Genomic DNA, 15749 nt, shown 5'->3' on the forward strand with positions numbered 1-15749 from the left:
AGCCGGCGGCTGCTGCAGCTTTCCTGCCTCCGTCCCCCTGTGCCAATGCTCTGACCCCCCCCCAGCGGCCCCCCACCGACCTCCCAAGCCCAGCAACCTACCGGCAGCCTGCCCCCCAAGTCTAGCCCCCTCCACCTCCCCTCGGCCCCCCAGCCCAGCCCCCCCGTCTCTGCCTAGCACCGGGCTCCGCAGGCTCGCGAGATGTGGCTGCGGAGAGGCTGGGGGGCGGGAGCGAGGGGGGGGCCGAGGCGGGGGGGGGCCGGGCGTTTATTCCAGTCCAGAGCCCGGAGCCAGCAGCTGCAGCCGGCGGCTCCCGCCTGCCCGGACCCAGGGCTCCCCCCGCGCCCCCCCCACCGCAGGTGAGCGCGACCCTCCCCCCCCCCCGGCTCCATCCCTGCGCACCGGGGCGGGGGGGTCCCTGCACCTCCCCCCCCCGCCTCCCCCGGGCCCGTCTGCATCAGCAGCCAGGTGCGCACATCTGGACGCATCTGCAGCAACCTGCCGGGGCGGGGGGAGGTTACACAACCGGGGGGGGGGGGGCTGCTACCCAGATTCCCCCCCCTCCCCGCTTCCCTGTGGGGCTATGGGCCCCCCCATCCCCTGGTCCCTCCTTCCTTTTCAGCCCCCCCTTGCCCAGGGGGAGGGCGCGGGGGGGGGTTCGGGGGCTGCAGCCAGGGCTTGGGGGGGGAGGGTGCAGCACCGAGCTCCCCCCCCAGGAGGGATGGAGCCGGCCACGGGGGCGGGGGGGGGGGCAGCGACAGGCAGGAGGCTGGGAATAGCCCGGCTGTGGGGGGGGAGGGTCCGGGACCATGTGACCTGCGCCGCCCCCCCCCCCCGGCAGACCCACGCGCCCCTGTGGGATTTAACCCCTCACGGCCTGGTGCTTTCCGCGCTCCGGCCAAAGCAGCAGCGGGGGAGAGAGAGATGCAAAAACCTGCACATCCCCCTCCCCCAGCTGCCCCCCCCCAGTGACCCCCCCGGCCGGCCCCCCAGTGAGCCCTCCCAGCCTTCCCCCCAGTGACTCCCCGCTAGCCAGCCCCCAGTGAGCCCCCCCTGGCCAGCCCCGCAGTGAGCCCCCCCAGCCTTCCCCCCAGTGACTCCCCCCTAGCCAGCCCCCAGTGACCCCCCCGGCCGGCCCCCCAGTGAGCCCCCCCAGCCTTCCCCCCAGTGACTCCCCGCTAGCCAGCCCCGCAGTGAGCCCCCCCTGGCCAGCCCCGCAGTGAGCCCCCCCGGCCTTCCCCCCAGTGACTCCCCGCTAGCCAGCCCCCAGTGAGCCCCCCCTGGCCAGCCCCGCAGTGAGCCCCCCCGGCCTTCCCCCCAGTGACTCCCCCCTAGCCAGCCCCCAGTGAGCCCCCCCAGCCTTCCCCCCAGTGACTCCCCGCTAGCCAGCCCCCAGTGAGCCCCCCCCGGCCAGCCCCGCAGTGACTCCCCCATAGCCAGCCTCCCCGTGAGTCCCCCAGCCAGACCCCCATCGAGCCCCCCCGGCCTTCCCCCCAGTGACTCCCCCCTAGCCAGCCCCCAGTGAGCCCCCCCAGCCTTCCCCCCAGTGACTCCCCGCTAGCCAGCCCCGCAGTGAGCCCCCCCTGGCCAGCCCCGCAGTGAGCCCCCCCGGCCTTCCCCCCAGTGACTCCCCGCTAGCCAGCCCCCAGTGAGCCCCCCCTGGCCAGCCCCGCAGTGAGCCCCCCCGGCCTTCCCCCCAGTGACGCCCCGCTAGCCAGCCCCGCAGTGAGCCCCCCCAGCCTTCCCCCCAGTGACTCCCCGCTAGCCAGCCCCCAGTGAGCCCCCCCCGGCCAGCCCCGCAGTGACTCCCCCATAGCCAGCCCCCCCGTGAGTCCCCCAGCCAGACCCCCATCGAGCCCCCCTGGCCAGCCCCCCCAGTGAGCCCCCCCAGCCAGACCCACAGTGACCCCCCCGGCCAGCCCCCTGTGAGCCCGCCTGGCCAGTCCCCCCAGTGAGCCCCCCAGCCAGCCCTGCAGTGAGCGGGGGTCCTTCCCCCCAGTGACTTCCCCCTAGCCAGCCCCCCCAGCCACCCCTGCAGACACTCCCCCTCCTCATCTAATCTAGCCAGCTGACCGTCCCCCAGCCAGCCCCCCACACACCCCTCTGTCCACCTATCCCCACCCCCATCCGTCCATCCCTGTACACACCCCTCCTGCTCTCCACCATCCTCCCCACACACCCCCTCTGTCATCTGTCTATCCATCCCCGCACGCCCCCTCTAACTGCCTGTCTGTCTGTCTGTCGACCCAGCCAGCCACACCCCCCTGCCCCCCTTTCCTCCTGCGCCCCATGGCTGAGCTCTCCAGGGCAGGGGGGACAGTTTGAGCGGGGGGGCTGGTTGGGGCCCTGCCCAGGGCAATGGAGCTTGGTGCCGGGGGTGCCCCCCCCATTCTGGGCTGGGCGAGGCGGGCGCTGTGCCTGGGCTGGGGTGGGGGGCTCCCCGGGGGAGGCCAGGGTCTGGGTGCTGATGGACCGGGGCTGGGATGGGACGGGGATGGGCGTTGCCAGCAAAGATGAGGAAGGAAACTGGGTGGGGCCTGCAGCAAATTGGAGGGTGGGGAGGTATCTGTGGGTAGGGGGCGTCTGGCTGGGGGGGGTCTGTGTGTCAGGCCGGGAGGGGGGCTCTGACTGGCTATATGGGGGGGCAGCACCTGGTCCCTTGACAGGCTATGTGCAGAGGAGAGGGGGGAGCCAGGGGGCACAGGGCTGGGGGTTCGGGGCAGAGGATGGGGCAGGGTTGGGGGGGGCAGAGGACAGGGTGTGGCACAGGGCTGGGGGTTTGGGGCAGAAGGGGGCAGAGGAGGGGTGGGGCACAGGGCTGGGGAGATTGGGGGCAGAGGATGGGGCAGGGGAGGGCAGAAGAGGGAGGAGCCAGGAGCTGGGGGTATGGTGCATAGGAGGGGCAGTGGACAGGGCTGGGGGCAGGGGAGGGGGCGGGGCACTGGCTGGCAAGCTGTCCCTCCCCAGGGCTGGTAGCCAACAGCCTGGGATCCCCCCCGCCCCAGCCACTGGGGTGAGACCCCCCCCCCGCCGCACACACAGGGGAATGAGCTGGGGCGGGGGGCAGGGCTGGAGCCGAGAGAGAGAGGGCAGAGAGCCAGGCAGGGTGGCGTTGGGGGGAGGGAAGCAGGCGGGGGGGGGGGGGTAGGTGGGGCAGAGAAGAGTGGGAGGGGTCAGAAGAGGGGGTGGGGGGAGGGGTCAGGCAGGAGGGGTGGGAGGGGGGGTGTCCGCTCCCAGAGGCCCAAAACCGCCCCCCCCCAGCCTGTGCCCATGGAGACCCCGGCTATGTTTGCAAACAGAGGGCAGGAATCATCGCTGGGTTATTAACAGCCGTGAATGGGGGGGGGGCAGGATTTCCCCCCCCCCGGCGGGATCCCCCCCATGAGCAAAAACATGCCCCTCGCTCCCATGGCTTGAGCTGAACGGTGTGTGGGGGGGGCTCTCCCCAGGGCAGGGGGCACTGACAGACAGTTGGGGGGGGGGATATTTGGGGGGGGACCCATTGTGACCAATCAGGACTCACCTTTGGAGAGGATTCCCCCTCCCCCTCCAGATCTGCAGTGGGGGGGCACCCTGGCTCTCCGCCGGCGACCCCCCCCAATCCCAGCACGGCCCCGGGGGCAGCTGGAAAGAGACGGGGGCGGGGAGCGACCTCAGGCACGGCGTGTGCGTGTCCGTGAGCGTGTCCACGGCTGGACGCGCCGCGCGTCCCACGCGTGTGTGTCTTCCGGGGGGGGGCACCATATGCTGTGGGTGTGTGCTCACGTGGCACGTCTCTCCTGAACGGCCCCCCTGTGGGGGGGGCTACGGGAGATGTCTGGCCCCAGCCTCCATGGGGGAGTAGGGGGTAGACGGGGGGAGGATTCCCTGCTGGGCCCTGGCTCCGTGGCCTCTCTCCCCACTGCCCAGCTGGGTTGGGGGCTCTGGTTACAGGGGCTGGGTGGGGGGCAGGTCTGGCGAGGGGGCTAGCGTGGGGGGCTCTGGTTACAGGGGCCGAGTGGGGGTAGGTCTGGGGAGGGGGCTAACTGGGGGGCTGGTTACAGGGGCCAGGTGGAGGGTAGGTCTGGGGAGGGGGCTAGCGGGGGGGCTGGTTACAGGGGCCGGGGTGGGGGTAGGTCTGAAAGGAGAGGTCAGCGGAGGGGGGGGTAAGGTTACAGGGGCCGTGTGGGGGGTAGGTCTGGCGAGGGGGCTAGCGAGGGGGGGCTGGTTACAGGGGCCGGGGGGGTAGGTCTGGAAGGAGGGGTCAGCGGGGGGGGGTAAGGTTACAGGGGCCGGGGGGTAGGTCTGGAAGGAGAGGTCAGCGGGGGGGGGGGTAAGGTTACCGGGGCCGGGTAGGGGGTAGGTCTGGCGAGGGGGTAGCGTAGGGGGGCTGGTTACAGGGGCCGGGGGGGTAGGTCTGGAAGGAGGGATCAGTGGGGGGGTCAGGTTACAGGTGCTGGGTGGGGGGTAGGTCTAGCGAGGGGGCTAGCGTGGGGGGGCTGGTTACAGGGGCCAGGTGGAGGGTAGGTCTGGCGAAGGGGCTAGCCGGGGGGCTGGTTACAGGGGCCGGGGGGGTAGGTCTGGAAGGAGGGATCAGCGGGGGGGTCAGGTTACAGGGGCCGTGTGGGGGGTAGGTCTGGCGAAGGGGCTAGCCGGGGGGCTGGTTACAGGGGCCGGGGGGGTAGGTCTGGAAGGAGGGATCAGTGGGGGGGTCAGGTTACAGGTGCCGGGTGGGGGGTAGGTCTAGCGAGGGGGCTAGCGTGGGGGGGCTGGTTACAGGGGCCAGGTGGAGGGTAGGTCTGGCGAAGGGGCTAGCCGGGGGGCTGGTTACAGGGGCCAGGTGGAGGGTAAGTCTGATGAAGGGGCTAGCCGGGGGGCTGGTTACAGAGGCCGGGGGGGTAGGTCTGGAAGGAGGGGTCAGCGGGGCGGGTGGTTACAGGGGCTGGGGGGGTAGGTCTGGAAGGAGGAATCAGCGGGGGGGTCAGGTTACAGGGGCCGGGGTGGGGGTAGGTCTGGGGAGGGGGTAGCGTGGGGGGGCTGGTTACAGGGGCTGGGGGGGTAGGTCTGGAAGGAGGGATCAGCGGGAGGGTGGTTACAGGGGCCAGGGTGGGGGTAGGTCTGAGGAGGGGGCTAGCGGGGGGGCTGGTTACAGGGGCCAGGTGGAGGGTAAGTCTGATGAAGGGGCTAGCCGGGGGGCTGGTTACAGGGGCCGGGGGGGTAGGTCTGGAAGGAGGGGTCAGCGGGGCGGGTGGTTACAGGGGCTGGGGGGGTAGGTCTGGAAGGAGGAATCAGCGGGGGGGTCAGGTTACAGGGGCCGGGGTGGGGGTAGGTCTGGGGAGGGGGTAGCGTGGGGGGGCTGGTTACAGGGGCTGGGGGGGTAGGTCTGGAAGGAGGGGTTAGCGGGGGGGGGTCAGGTTACAGGGGCCATGTGGGGGGTAGGTCTGGCGAGGGGGCTAGCGTGGGGGGGCTGGTTACAGGGGCTGGGGGGGTAGGTCTGGAAGGAGGGGGGTCAGGTTACAGGGGCCGGGGGCGGGGGCCGGCTCCGGCACTCGGAAGCTGCTGGCTGCCAAGCCGGGGGGGGGCTATTGAGTTTCCAGCGACCCCCCCACATCCAGGGGGTGTCAGTTCCGGCCACACGGCTCCCCTGGCTGGGCGATGGATAAAGCAGATGGGCTGGGGTGGGGGGGGCTCCGACGGCCCCATACTGCCCAGCCCTCCCGTACCCCAAATCATCCCTCTGTGTGGGGGCCGGGGGGGGGCCGGGGGCTCTGAGGGGCAGAGAGACCCCAACACCCGCCCCCCACAGGCCCATGGGAAGACATTCGGGGACCCCCACCCCCTCTCCTTTCCCTTTAGTTACACAGAAGGGGGGGTCCCCGAGGTCCAGGCCCTGGTACAACTGCGCCCCCATGAGCCCCCCCCACATCATCAGCCTCCGCCCATCAGTCCCCGGAGCAAGCGCCGGGTTATTTCCGTCCCGGGTATTTTAGGTGCGAACAGCTGGGGCTGACGCCCGCCCTACAGCTGCTCCCCCACAGCGGGGGGGCGGGCTGGGGGCTGGCTCAGGGCCCTGCGGGGCGGGGGGCTGGTATGGGGGGCAGCACCCATCCCCCACCCTCTCCTTCATATCCCCTTCAAGCCCCGCTTCCGGCCCCCCCCCAACAGCAAAGCTCAGGGCCCAGCCAAGCAAAATACCAGCCCCCCCCCCTCCAAGCTACTGCAGTGGGGGGGATCCTGGAAGAGGCTGGAGTGCCCCCCACAGCCAGGATCCTGCCCCACGGCACCCCCTGCAGGGAGCTCCCCCCCCCCACAGCCAGTGCTCCAGCCCCACATCACCCCCTGCAGGGAGCTCCCCCCACAGCCCGTGCTCCAGCCCCACAGCACCCCCTGCAGGGAGCTCCCCCCACAGCCAGGATCCTGCCCCACAGCGCCCTCTGCAGGGAGCTCCCCCCACAGCCAGGATCCTGCCCCACAGCACCCCCTGCAGGGAGCTCCCCCCACAGCCAGGATCCTGCCCCACAGCACCCCCTGCAGGGAGCTCCCCCCACAGCCAGGATCCTGCCCCACAGCACCCCCTGCAGGGAGCTCCCCCCACAGCCAGGATCCTGCCCCACAGCGCCCTCTGCAGGGAGCTCCCCCCACAGCCAGGATCCTGCCCCACAGCGCCCTCTGCAGGGAGCTCCCCCCACAGCCAGGATCCTGCCCCACAGCACCCCCTGCAGGGAGCTCCCCCCACAGCCAGGATCCTGCCCCACAGCGCCCTCTGCAGGGAGCTCCCCCCACAGCCAGGATCCTGCCCCACAGCGCCCCCTGCAGGGAGCTCCCCCCACAGCCAGTGCTTCCACCCCACGGCACCCCCTGCAGGGAGCTCCCCCCCCGCACAGCCAGTGCTCCAGCCCCACATCACCCCCTGCAGGGAGCTCCCCCCACAGCCCGTGCTCCAGCCCCACAGCACCCCCTGCAGGGAGCTCCCCCCACAGCCAGGATCCTGCCCCACAGCGCCCTCTGCAGGGAGCTCCCCCCACAGCCAGGATCCTGCCCCACAGCGCCCTCTGCAGGGAGCTCCCCCCACAGCCAGGATCCTGCCCCACAGCACCCCCTGCAGGGAGCTCCCCCCACAGCCAGGATCCTGCCCCACAGCGCCCTCTGCAGGGAGCTCCCCCCACAGCCAGGATCCTGCCCCACAGCACCCCCTGCAGGGAGCTCACCCCACAGCCAGGATCCTGCCCCACAGCGCCCCCTCCAGGGAGGTCCCCCCACAGCCAGGATCCTGCCCCACAGCGCCCTCTGCAGGGAGCTCCCCCCACAGCCAGGATCCTGCCCCACAGCGCCCCCTGCAGGGAGCTCCCCCCACAGCCAGTGCTTCCACCCCACGGCGCCCCCTGCTGGGAGAGGCCAAGGCTGGAGTACCCAGGAGCTGCCCCCCTCCTGAAGGTGGGGCCAGGAACCAGGGAGTGGGGCAGAGTGCCCAGGGAGGCTGGTTCATTTGGCTGGGGCCAGCTCCGTGCCCCCCAGCAGCGCTTTGGGGGGCGGACGGCGTGGGTCCCGTGCCTGCCAGCAGCACGGAGTGCCCCTAAAAACACCCGAGGACGGCTCAGCGGCCGGGGAACGGGGGCCCAAGGGCGCAAACGGGCGCCCTGGGCACCTGAGCCGCCCGCCAGAACCCAGCTGCGCAGCGAGACGCCATTTGCTAAAGGGGCCCAAACCCACCCCCAAAAAATTCAGAGTTCGTCAGAAGCAGGGAGGCCGGCAAACACCCAGGGGGGCCAGTGGCCCATCGAGGTGCTGAGAGAGCCCGCAGGGGAAACCAGGCCATGGCGGAGAAATAAAGGAATTCTTTGCATCGGTCTGCACGGCTGAGGATGTGAGGGAGTTTCCCAAACCCGAGCCAGTGTTTTTAGGGGACAGATCTGAGGAACTGTCCCAGATTGAGGTGTCATTCGAGGAGGTTTGGGACCCAACGGATAAATTAAACAGCAGTAAGTCATCAGGACCAGATGGGATTCGCCCAAGAGTTCGGAAGGACTCAGATGTGAAATTGCAGAATGACTCACTGTCGTCTGCCACCTGTCCTTTAAATCAGCTTCGGGCCAGATGACTGGAGGGGAGCTAACCTCACGCCCATTGTTAAAAAGGGCTCCAGAGGCGATCCCCGCAATTACAGGCTGATGAGCTGGACTTCAGTACAGGGCAAACTGGCTGAAACTCTAGTAAAGAACAGAATTATCCGACACGGAGATGAACGTAATTTTGGGGGGAAGAGTCAACATGGTTTTAGCAACGGGAAATCCTGCCTCACCCATCTGCTAGAATTCCTGGAGGGGGTCAATAGGCACGCGGACAAGGGGAATCCAGTGGATGTAGCGTACTTAGATTTTCAGAAAGCCTTTGACAAGGTCCCGCACCAAAGGCTCTTACGCAGACTCAGCTGTTATGGGATAAGAGGGAAGGTCCCCTCCTCGATCAGTGACTGGGTAAAAGACAGGAAACAAAGGGGAGGTATAAATGGTCAGTTTTCAGAGTGGAGAGTGGTGAATAGTGGTGTCCCCCAGGGGTCTGTACTGGGCCCAGTCCTATTCAACATATTCATAAATGATCTGGAAAAAGGGGTCAACAGTGAGGTGGCAAAATTTGCAGATGATACAAAACTACTCAGGATAGTTCAGTCCCAGGCAGACTGGGAAGAGTTACAAAGCGATCTCTCAAAACTGGGCGACGGGGCAACCAAACGGCCGATGAAATTCAGTGTTGATAAATGCAAAGTGATGCACATTGGGAAACATCATCCCAACTGTGCGTAAACAATGATGGGGTCTAAATGAGCTGTGACCACTCAAGAGAGAGATCTTGGGGTCACTGTGGATAGTTCTCTGCAAACATCCACTCAATGGGCAGCGGCCGTCAAAAAAGCGAAGAGAATGTGGGGAATCGTTAGGAAAGGGAGAGAGAATAAGACAGAAAATCTCCTGTTGCCTCTCTCTAAATCCGTGGGACGCCCGCGGGTTGAGTCCTGCGCGCTGATGTGGTGGCCCCGTCTCCGAAAAGATCTGTTGGGATTGGAAAAGGCTCAGAAAAGGGCAACAGAAATGATGAGGGGTGCAGAACGGCGGCCGTACGAGGAGAGATGAATAAGACGGGGACTGTTCAGCTTGGGAAAGAGACGGCGAAGGGGAGTGTGACTGAGGGCTATAAAATCTCATCATGTGAGAAAGTGAGTAAGGGAGTGTTGTTGACGCCTTCTCCTGGCACATGCCCGAGGGGCCCCCCAATGCAAGCACCAGGCAGCAGGTTTAAAGCAAACAAGAGGAAGCACTTGGTCACACAACACCCCGTGAGCCTGGGGAACTCCTTGCCAGGGGATGTGGAGACGGCCAAAAGTATGACAGGGTTCAAAAGAGAATTAGCTAAGTTCACAGAGGCCAGGTCCCGCAGTGGCTATTAGCCAGGGATGCAGCCCCATGCCCTGGGTGCCCCTAAGCTCCTGACAGCCAGGAGCTGGGGATGGGCGACAGGGGATGGGTCACTTGGTGATTCCCTGCTCAGTCCATTCCCTCTGAGGCCCCTGACCCTGACCACGGTCTGCAGACAGGACACTGGGCTGGATGGACCCTTGGTCCGACCCATTCAGGCCGGGCTGGCAGGGGGCTGCGGGTCGGGAGGGAGGGGCACCGGCAGGGCTGGGGGGAGCCCCGGGCTGGCAGGGGGGCTGCGGGTCGGGAGGGAGGGGCACCGGCAGGGCTGGGGGGAGCCCCAGGCTGGCAGTGGGGCTGTGGGTCGGGAGGGAGGGAGGGGCACAGGCAGGGCTGGGGGGAGCCCCGGGCTGGCAGGGGGGCTGCGGGTCAGGAGGGAGGGGCACCGGCAGGGCTGGGGGGAGCCCCAGGCTGGCAGTGGGGCTGTGGGTCGGGAGGGAGGGGCACCGGCAGGGCTGGAGGGGCTGTGGGTCGGGAGGGAGGGGCACGGCAGGGCTGGGGGGGGCTGCGGGTCAGGAGGGAGGGGCCCCGGCAGGGCTGGGGGGAGCCCCGGGCTGGCAGGGGGCCTGCGGGTGGGAGGGAGGGGCCCCGGCAGGGCTCTGTGTCCGTCCCCACGCCCCAGCTCGGTGGATCCGGTTTCCCCTGGAGACGGTGCCAATGCCCCGGGGTTTTGGTGCCGCCCTCTCTGCGCTGGGATCAAGGGCCCGTTTCCCTCCGGCTCCGGCCGCCCCCCTCCCCGCCCCGTGGACTCCAACCCCGGCCGCTCTCAGAGCCAGGCAGGCGGCAGTGACGCCGAGGGAGGGGGGATTGTGCACAGGTGTGTTATGAGTGTGTGGGCTGGCGTGTCACTGGCCTGGGGGGCAGGTTGTGGGATTGGGGGGGGTGAGAGCCAGGTGTCAGGACGGGGGCAGGGGGGGGCTTGCAGTGACCAAGTGCGTGATTTCTGCCTTGGCACGGGGACAGGTCCGGGGGTGGTTGTGTGCTGTGGGCCTGAGGTGTGGGTCCGGGAGCGGGTCCGGGTGTGGTATGACTCTGTGTGTGGGCGGGCTGGCTGTTGCGCTGTGTTATGGGGCGGCTGCGGGGTCAAGGTGTGGGTCCGGGAGTGGGTCCGGGTGTGGTATGACCCTGTGTGTGTGGGTGGGCTGGCTGTTGCGCTGTGTTATGGGGCGGCTGTGGGGTCAAGGTGTGGGTCCGGGAGCGGGTCCGGGTCCGGTATGACTCTGTGTGTGTGTGGGCTGGCTGTTGCGCTGTGTTATGGGGCGGCTGTGGGGTCAAGGTGTGGGTCCGGGAGCGGGTCCGGGTGTGGTATAACTCTGTGTGTGTGGGCGGGCTGTTGCGCTGTGTTATGGGGCGGTTGTGGGGTCAAGGTGTGGGTCCGGGAGCGGGTCCGGGTGTGGTATAACTCTGTGTGTGTGGGCTGGCTGTTGCGCTGTGTTATGGGGCGGTTGTGGCGTCAAGGTGTGGGTCGGGGAGCGGGTCCGGGTCCGGTATGACTCTGTGTGTGTGGGTGGGCTGGCTGTTGCGCTGTGTTATGGGGCGGCTGCGGGGTCAAGGTGTGGGTCCGGGAGTGGGTCCGGGTGTGGTATGACCCTGTGTGTGTGGGTGGGCTGGCTGTTGCGCTGTGTTATGGGGCGGCTGTGGGGTCAAGGTGTGGGTCCGGGAGCGGGTCCGGGTCCGGTATGACTCTGTGTGTGTGTGGGCTGGCTGTTGCGCTGTGTTATGGGGCGGCTGTGGGGTCAAGGTGTGGGTCCGGGAGCGGGTCCGGGTGTGGTATAACTCTGTGTGTGTGGGCGGGCTGTTGCGCTGTGTTATGGGGCGGTTGTGGGGTCAAGGTGTGGGTCCGGGAGCGGGTCCGGGTGTGGTATAACTCTGTGTGTGTGGGCTGGCTGTTGCGCTGTGTTATGGGGCGGTTGTGGGGTCAAGGTGTGGGTCGGGGAGCGGGTCCGGGTCCGGTATGACTCTGTGTGTGTGGGTGGGCTGGCTGTTGCGCTGTGTTATGGGGCGGCTGTGGGGTCAAGGTGTGGGTCCGGGAGCGGGTCTGGGTGTGGTATGACTCTGTGTGTGTGGGTGGGCTGGCTGTTGCGCTGTGTTATGGGGCGGTTGTGGGGTCAAGGTGTGGGTCCGGGAGCGGGTCCGGGTCCGGTATGACTCTGTGTGTGGGTGGGCTGGCTGTTGCGCTGTGTTATGGGGCGGCTGTGGGGTCAAGGTGTGGGTCCGGGAGCGGGTCCGGGTGTGGTATGACCCTGTGTGTGTGGGCGGGCTGTTGCGCTGTGTTATGGGGCGGTTGTGGGGTCAAGGTGTGGGTCCGGGAGCAGGTCCGGGTGTGGTATGACTCTGTGTGTGTGGGTGGGCTGGCTGTTGCGCTGTGTTATGGGGCGGTTGTGAGGTCAAGGTGTGGGTCCGGGAGTGGGTCCGGGTGTGGTATGACTCTGTGTGTGTGGGTGGGCTGGCTGTTGTGCTGTGTTATGGGGCGGTTGTGGGGTCAAGGTGTGGGTCGGGGAGCGGGTCCGGGTCCGGTATGACGCTGTGTGTGTGGGTGGGCTGGCTGTTGCGCTGTGTTATGGGGCGGCTGTGGGGTCAAGGTGTGGGTCCGGGAGCGGGTCCGGGTCCGGTATGACTCTGTGTGTGTGGGCGGGCTGTTGCGCTGTGTTATGGGGCGGTTGTGGGGTCAAGGTGTGGGTCCGGGAGCGGGTCCGGGTCCGGTATGACTCTGTGTGTGTGGGTGGGCTGGCTGTTGCGCTGTGTTATGGGGCGGTTGTGGGGTCAAGGTGTGGGTCCGGGAGCGGGTCCGGGTGTGGTATGACTCTGTGTGTGTGGGTGGGCTGGCTGTTGCGCTGTGTTATGGGGCGGCTGTGGGGTCAAGGTGTGGGTCGGGGAGCGGGTCCGGGTCCGGTATGACTCTGTGTGTGGGCTGGCTGTTGCGCTGTGTTATGGGGCGGCTGTGGGGTCAAGGTGTGGGTCCGGGAGCGGGTCCGGGTGTGGTATGACTCTGTGTGTGTGGGTGGGCTGGCTGTTGCGCTGTGTTATGGAGCGGTTGTGGGGTCAAGGTGTGGGTCGGGGAGCGGGTCCGGGTCCGGTATGACTCTGTGTGTGTGGGTGGGCTGGCTGTTGCGCTGTGTTATGGGGCGGTTGTGGGGTCAAGGTGTGGGTCCAGGAGCGGGTCCGGGTGTGGTATGACTCTGTGTGTGGGTGGGCTGGCTGTTGCGCTGTGTTATGGGGCGGCTGTGGGGTCAAGGTGTGGGTCCGGGAGCGGGTCCAGGTGTGGTATGACTCTGTGTGTGGGCGGGCTGGCTGTTGCGCTGTGTTATGGGGCGGTTGTGGGGTCAAGGTCTGGGTCGGGGAGCGGGTCCGGGTCCGGTATGACTCTGTGTGTGTGGGTGGGCTGGCTGTTGCGCTGTGTTATGGGGCGGTTGTGGGGTCAAGGTGTGGGTCCGTAGCGGGTCCGGGTGTGGTATGACTCTGTGTGTGTGGGTGGGCTGGCTGTTGCGCTGTGTTATGGGGCGGCTGTGGGGTCAAGGTGTGGGTCGGGGAGCGGGTCCGGGTCCGGTATGACTCTGTGTGTGGGCTGGCTGTTGCGCTGTGTTATGGGGCGGCTGTGGGGTCAAGGTGTGGGTCCGGGAGCGGGTCCGGGTGTGGTATGACTCTGTGTGTGTGGGTGGGCTGGCTGTTGCGCTGTGTTATGGAGCGGTTGTGGGGTCAAGGTGTGGGTCGGGGAGCGGGTCCGGGTCCGGTATGACTCTGTGTGTGTGGGTGGGCTGGCTGTTGCGCTGTGTTATGGGGCGGTTGTGGGGTCAAGGTGTGGGTCCAGGAGCGGGTCCGGGTGTGGTATGACTCTGTGTGTGGGTGGGCTGGCTGTTGCGCTGTGTTATGGGGCGGCTGTGGGGTCAAGGTGTGGGTCCGGGAGCGGGTCCGGGTGTGGTATGACTCTGTGTGTGGGCGGGCTGGCTGTTGCGCTGTGTTATGGGGCGGTTGTGGGGTCAAGTTGTGGGTCGGGGAGCGGGTCCGGGTCCGGTATGACTGTGTGCGGGCGGGCTGGCTGTTGCGCTGTGTTATGGGGCGGCTGCGGGGTCAAGGTGTGGGTCCGGGAGTGGGTCCGGGTGTGGTATGACCCTGTGTGTGTGGGTGGGCTGGCTGTTGCGCTGTGTTATGGGGCGGCTGTGGGGTCAAGGTGTGGGTCCGGGAGCGGGTCCGGGTCCGGTATGACTCTGTGTGTGTGTGGGCTGGCTGTTGCGCTGTGTTATGGGGCGGCTGTGGGGTCAAGGTGTGGGTCCGGGAGCGGGTCCGGGTGTGGTATAACTCTGTGTGTGTGGGCGGGCTGTTGCGCTGTGTTATGGGGCTGTTGTGGGGTCAAGGTGTGGGTCCGGGAGCGGGTCCGGGTGTGGTATAACTCTGTGTGTGTGGGCTGGCTGTTGCGCTGTGTTATGGGGCGGTTGTGGGGTCAAGGTGTGGGTCGGGGAGCGGGTCCGGGTCCGGTATGACTCTGTGTGTGTGGGTGGGCTGGCTGTTGCGCTGTGTTATGGGGCGGCTGTGGGGTCAAGGTGTGGGTCCGGGAGCGGGTCTGGGTGTGGTATGACTCTGTGTGTGTGGGTGGGCTGGCTGTTGCGCTGTGTTATGGGGCGGTTGTGGGGTCAAGGTGTGGGTCCGGGAGCGGGTCCGGGTCCGGTATGACTCTGTGTGTGGGTGCGCTGGCTGTTGCGCTGTGTTATGGGGCGGCTGTGGGGTCAAGGTGTGGGTCCGGGAGCGGGTCCGGGTGTGGTATGACCCTGTGTGTGTGGGCGGGCTGTTGCGCTGTGTTATGGGGCGGTTGTGGGGTCAAGGTGTGGGTCCGGGAGCAGGTCCGGGTGTGGTATGACTCTGTGTGTGTGGGTGGGCTGGCTGTTGCGCTGTGTTATGGGGCGGTTGTGAGGTCAAGGTGTGGGTCCGGGAGTGGGTCCGGGTGTGGTATGACTCTGTGTGTGTGGGTGGGCTGGCTGTTGTGCTGTGTTATGGGGCGGTTGTGGGGTCAAGGTGTGGGTCGGGGAGCGGGTCCGGGTCCGGTATGACGCTGTGTGTGTGGGTGGGCTGGCTGTTGCGCTGTGTTATGGGGCGGCTGTGGGGTCAAGGTGTGGGTCCGGGAGCGGGTCCGGGTCCGGTATGACTCTGTGTGTGTGGGCGGGCTGTTGCGCTGTGTTATGGGGCGGTTGTGGGGTCAAGGTGTGGGTCCGGGAGCGGGTCCGGGTCCGGTATGACTCTGTGTGTGTGGGTGGGCTGGCTGTTGCGCTGTGTTATGGGGCGGTTGTGGGGTCAAGGTGTGGGTCCGGGAGCGGGTCCGGGTGTGGTATGACTCTGTGTGTGTGGGTGGGCTGGCTGTTGCGCTGTGTTACGGGGCGGCTGTGGGGTCAAGGTGTGGGTCGGGGAGCGGGTCCGGGTCCGGTATGACTCTGTGTGTGGGCTGGCTGTTGCGCTGTGTTATGGGGCGGCTGTGGGGTCAAGGTGTGGGTCCGGGAGCGGGTCCGGGTGTGGTATGACTCTGTGTGTGTGGGTGGGCTGGCTGTTGCGCTGTGTTATGGAGCGGTTGTGGGGTCAAGGTGTGGGTCGGGGAGCGGGTCCGGGTCCGGTATGACTCTGTGTGTGTGGGTGGGCTGGCTGTTGCGCTGTGTTATGGGGCGGTTGTGGGGTCAAGGTGTGGGTCCAGGAGCGGGTCCGGGTGTGGTATGACTCTGTGTGTGGGTGGGCTGGCTGTTGCGCTGTGTTATGGGGCGGCTGTGGGGTCAAGGTGTGGGTCCGGGAGCGGGTCCGGGTGTGGTATGACTCTGTGTGTGGGCGGGCTGGCTGTTGCGCTGTGTTATGGGGCGGTTGTGGGGTCAAGGTCTGGGTCGGGGAGCGGGTCCGGGTCCGGTATGACTCTGTGTGTGTGGGTGGGCTGGCTGTTGCGCTGTGTTATGGGGCGGTTGTGGGGTCAAGGTGTGGGTCCGGGAGCGGGTCCGGGTGTGGTATGACTCTGTGTGTGTGGGTGGGCTGGCTGTTGCGCTGTGTTATGGGGCGGCTGTGGGGTCAAGGTGTGGGTCGGGGAGCGGGTCCGGGTCCGGTATGACTCTGTGTGTGGGCTGGCTGTTGCGCTGTGTTATGGGGCGGCTGTGGGGTCAAGGTGTGGGTCCGGGAGCGGGTCCGGGTGTGGTATGACTCTGTGTGTGTGGGTGGGCTGGCTGTTGCGCTGTGTTATGGAGCGGTTGTGGGGTCAAGGTGTGGGTCGGGGAGCGGGTCCGGGTCCGGTATGACTCTGTGTGTGTGGGTGGGCTGGCTGTTGCGCTGTGTTATGGG

The 15749-nt window shown here is 67.4% G+C and overlaps 1 protein-coding gene across 1 annotated transcript in view; it reads left to right on the plus strand.

Moving 5' to 3' along the window:
* Nucleotides 1-285: 285 nt before the first annotated feature.
* Nucleotides 286-15749, plus strand: part of ACHE (acetylcholinesterase (Yt blood group)) — a 38983-nt gene continuing 23519 nt past the window's right edge. The window contains exon 1 of the mRNA XM_084616568.1: nucleotides 286-359. The gene's annotated coding sequence lies outside the window, so the exon portion shown is untranslated. The remainder of the gene's footprint in view (nucleotides 360-15749) is intronic.

This window comes from Lepidochelys olivacea (assembly GCF_965140295.1).
Source record: "Lepidochelys olivacea isolate rLepOli2 genome assembly, chromosome: 28".
Taxonomy (NCBI): Eukaryota; Metazoa; Chordata; order Testudines; family Cheloniidae; genus Lepidochelys; species Lepidochelys olivacea.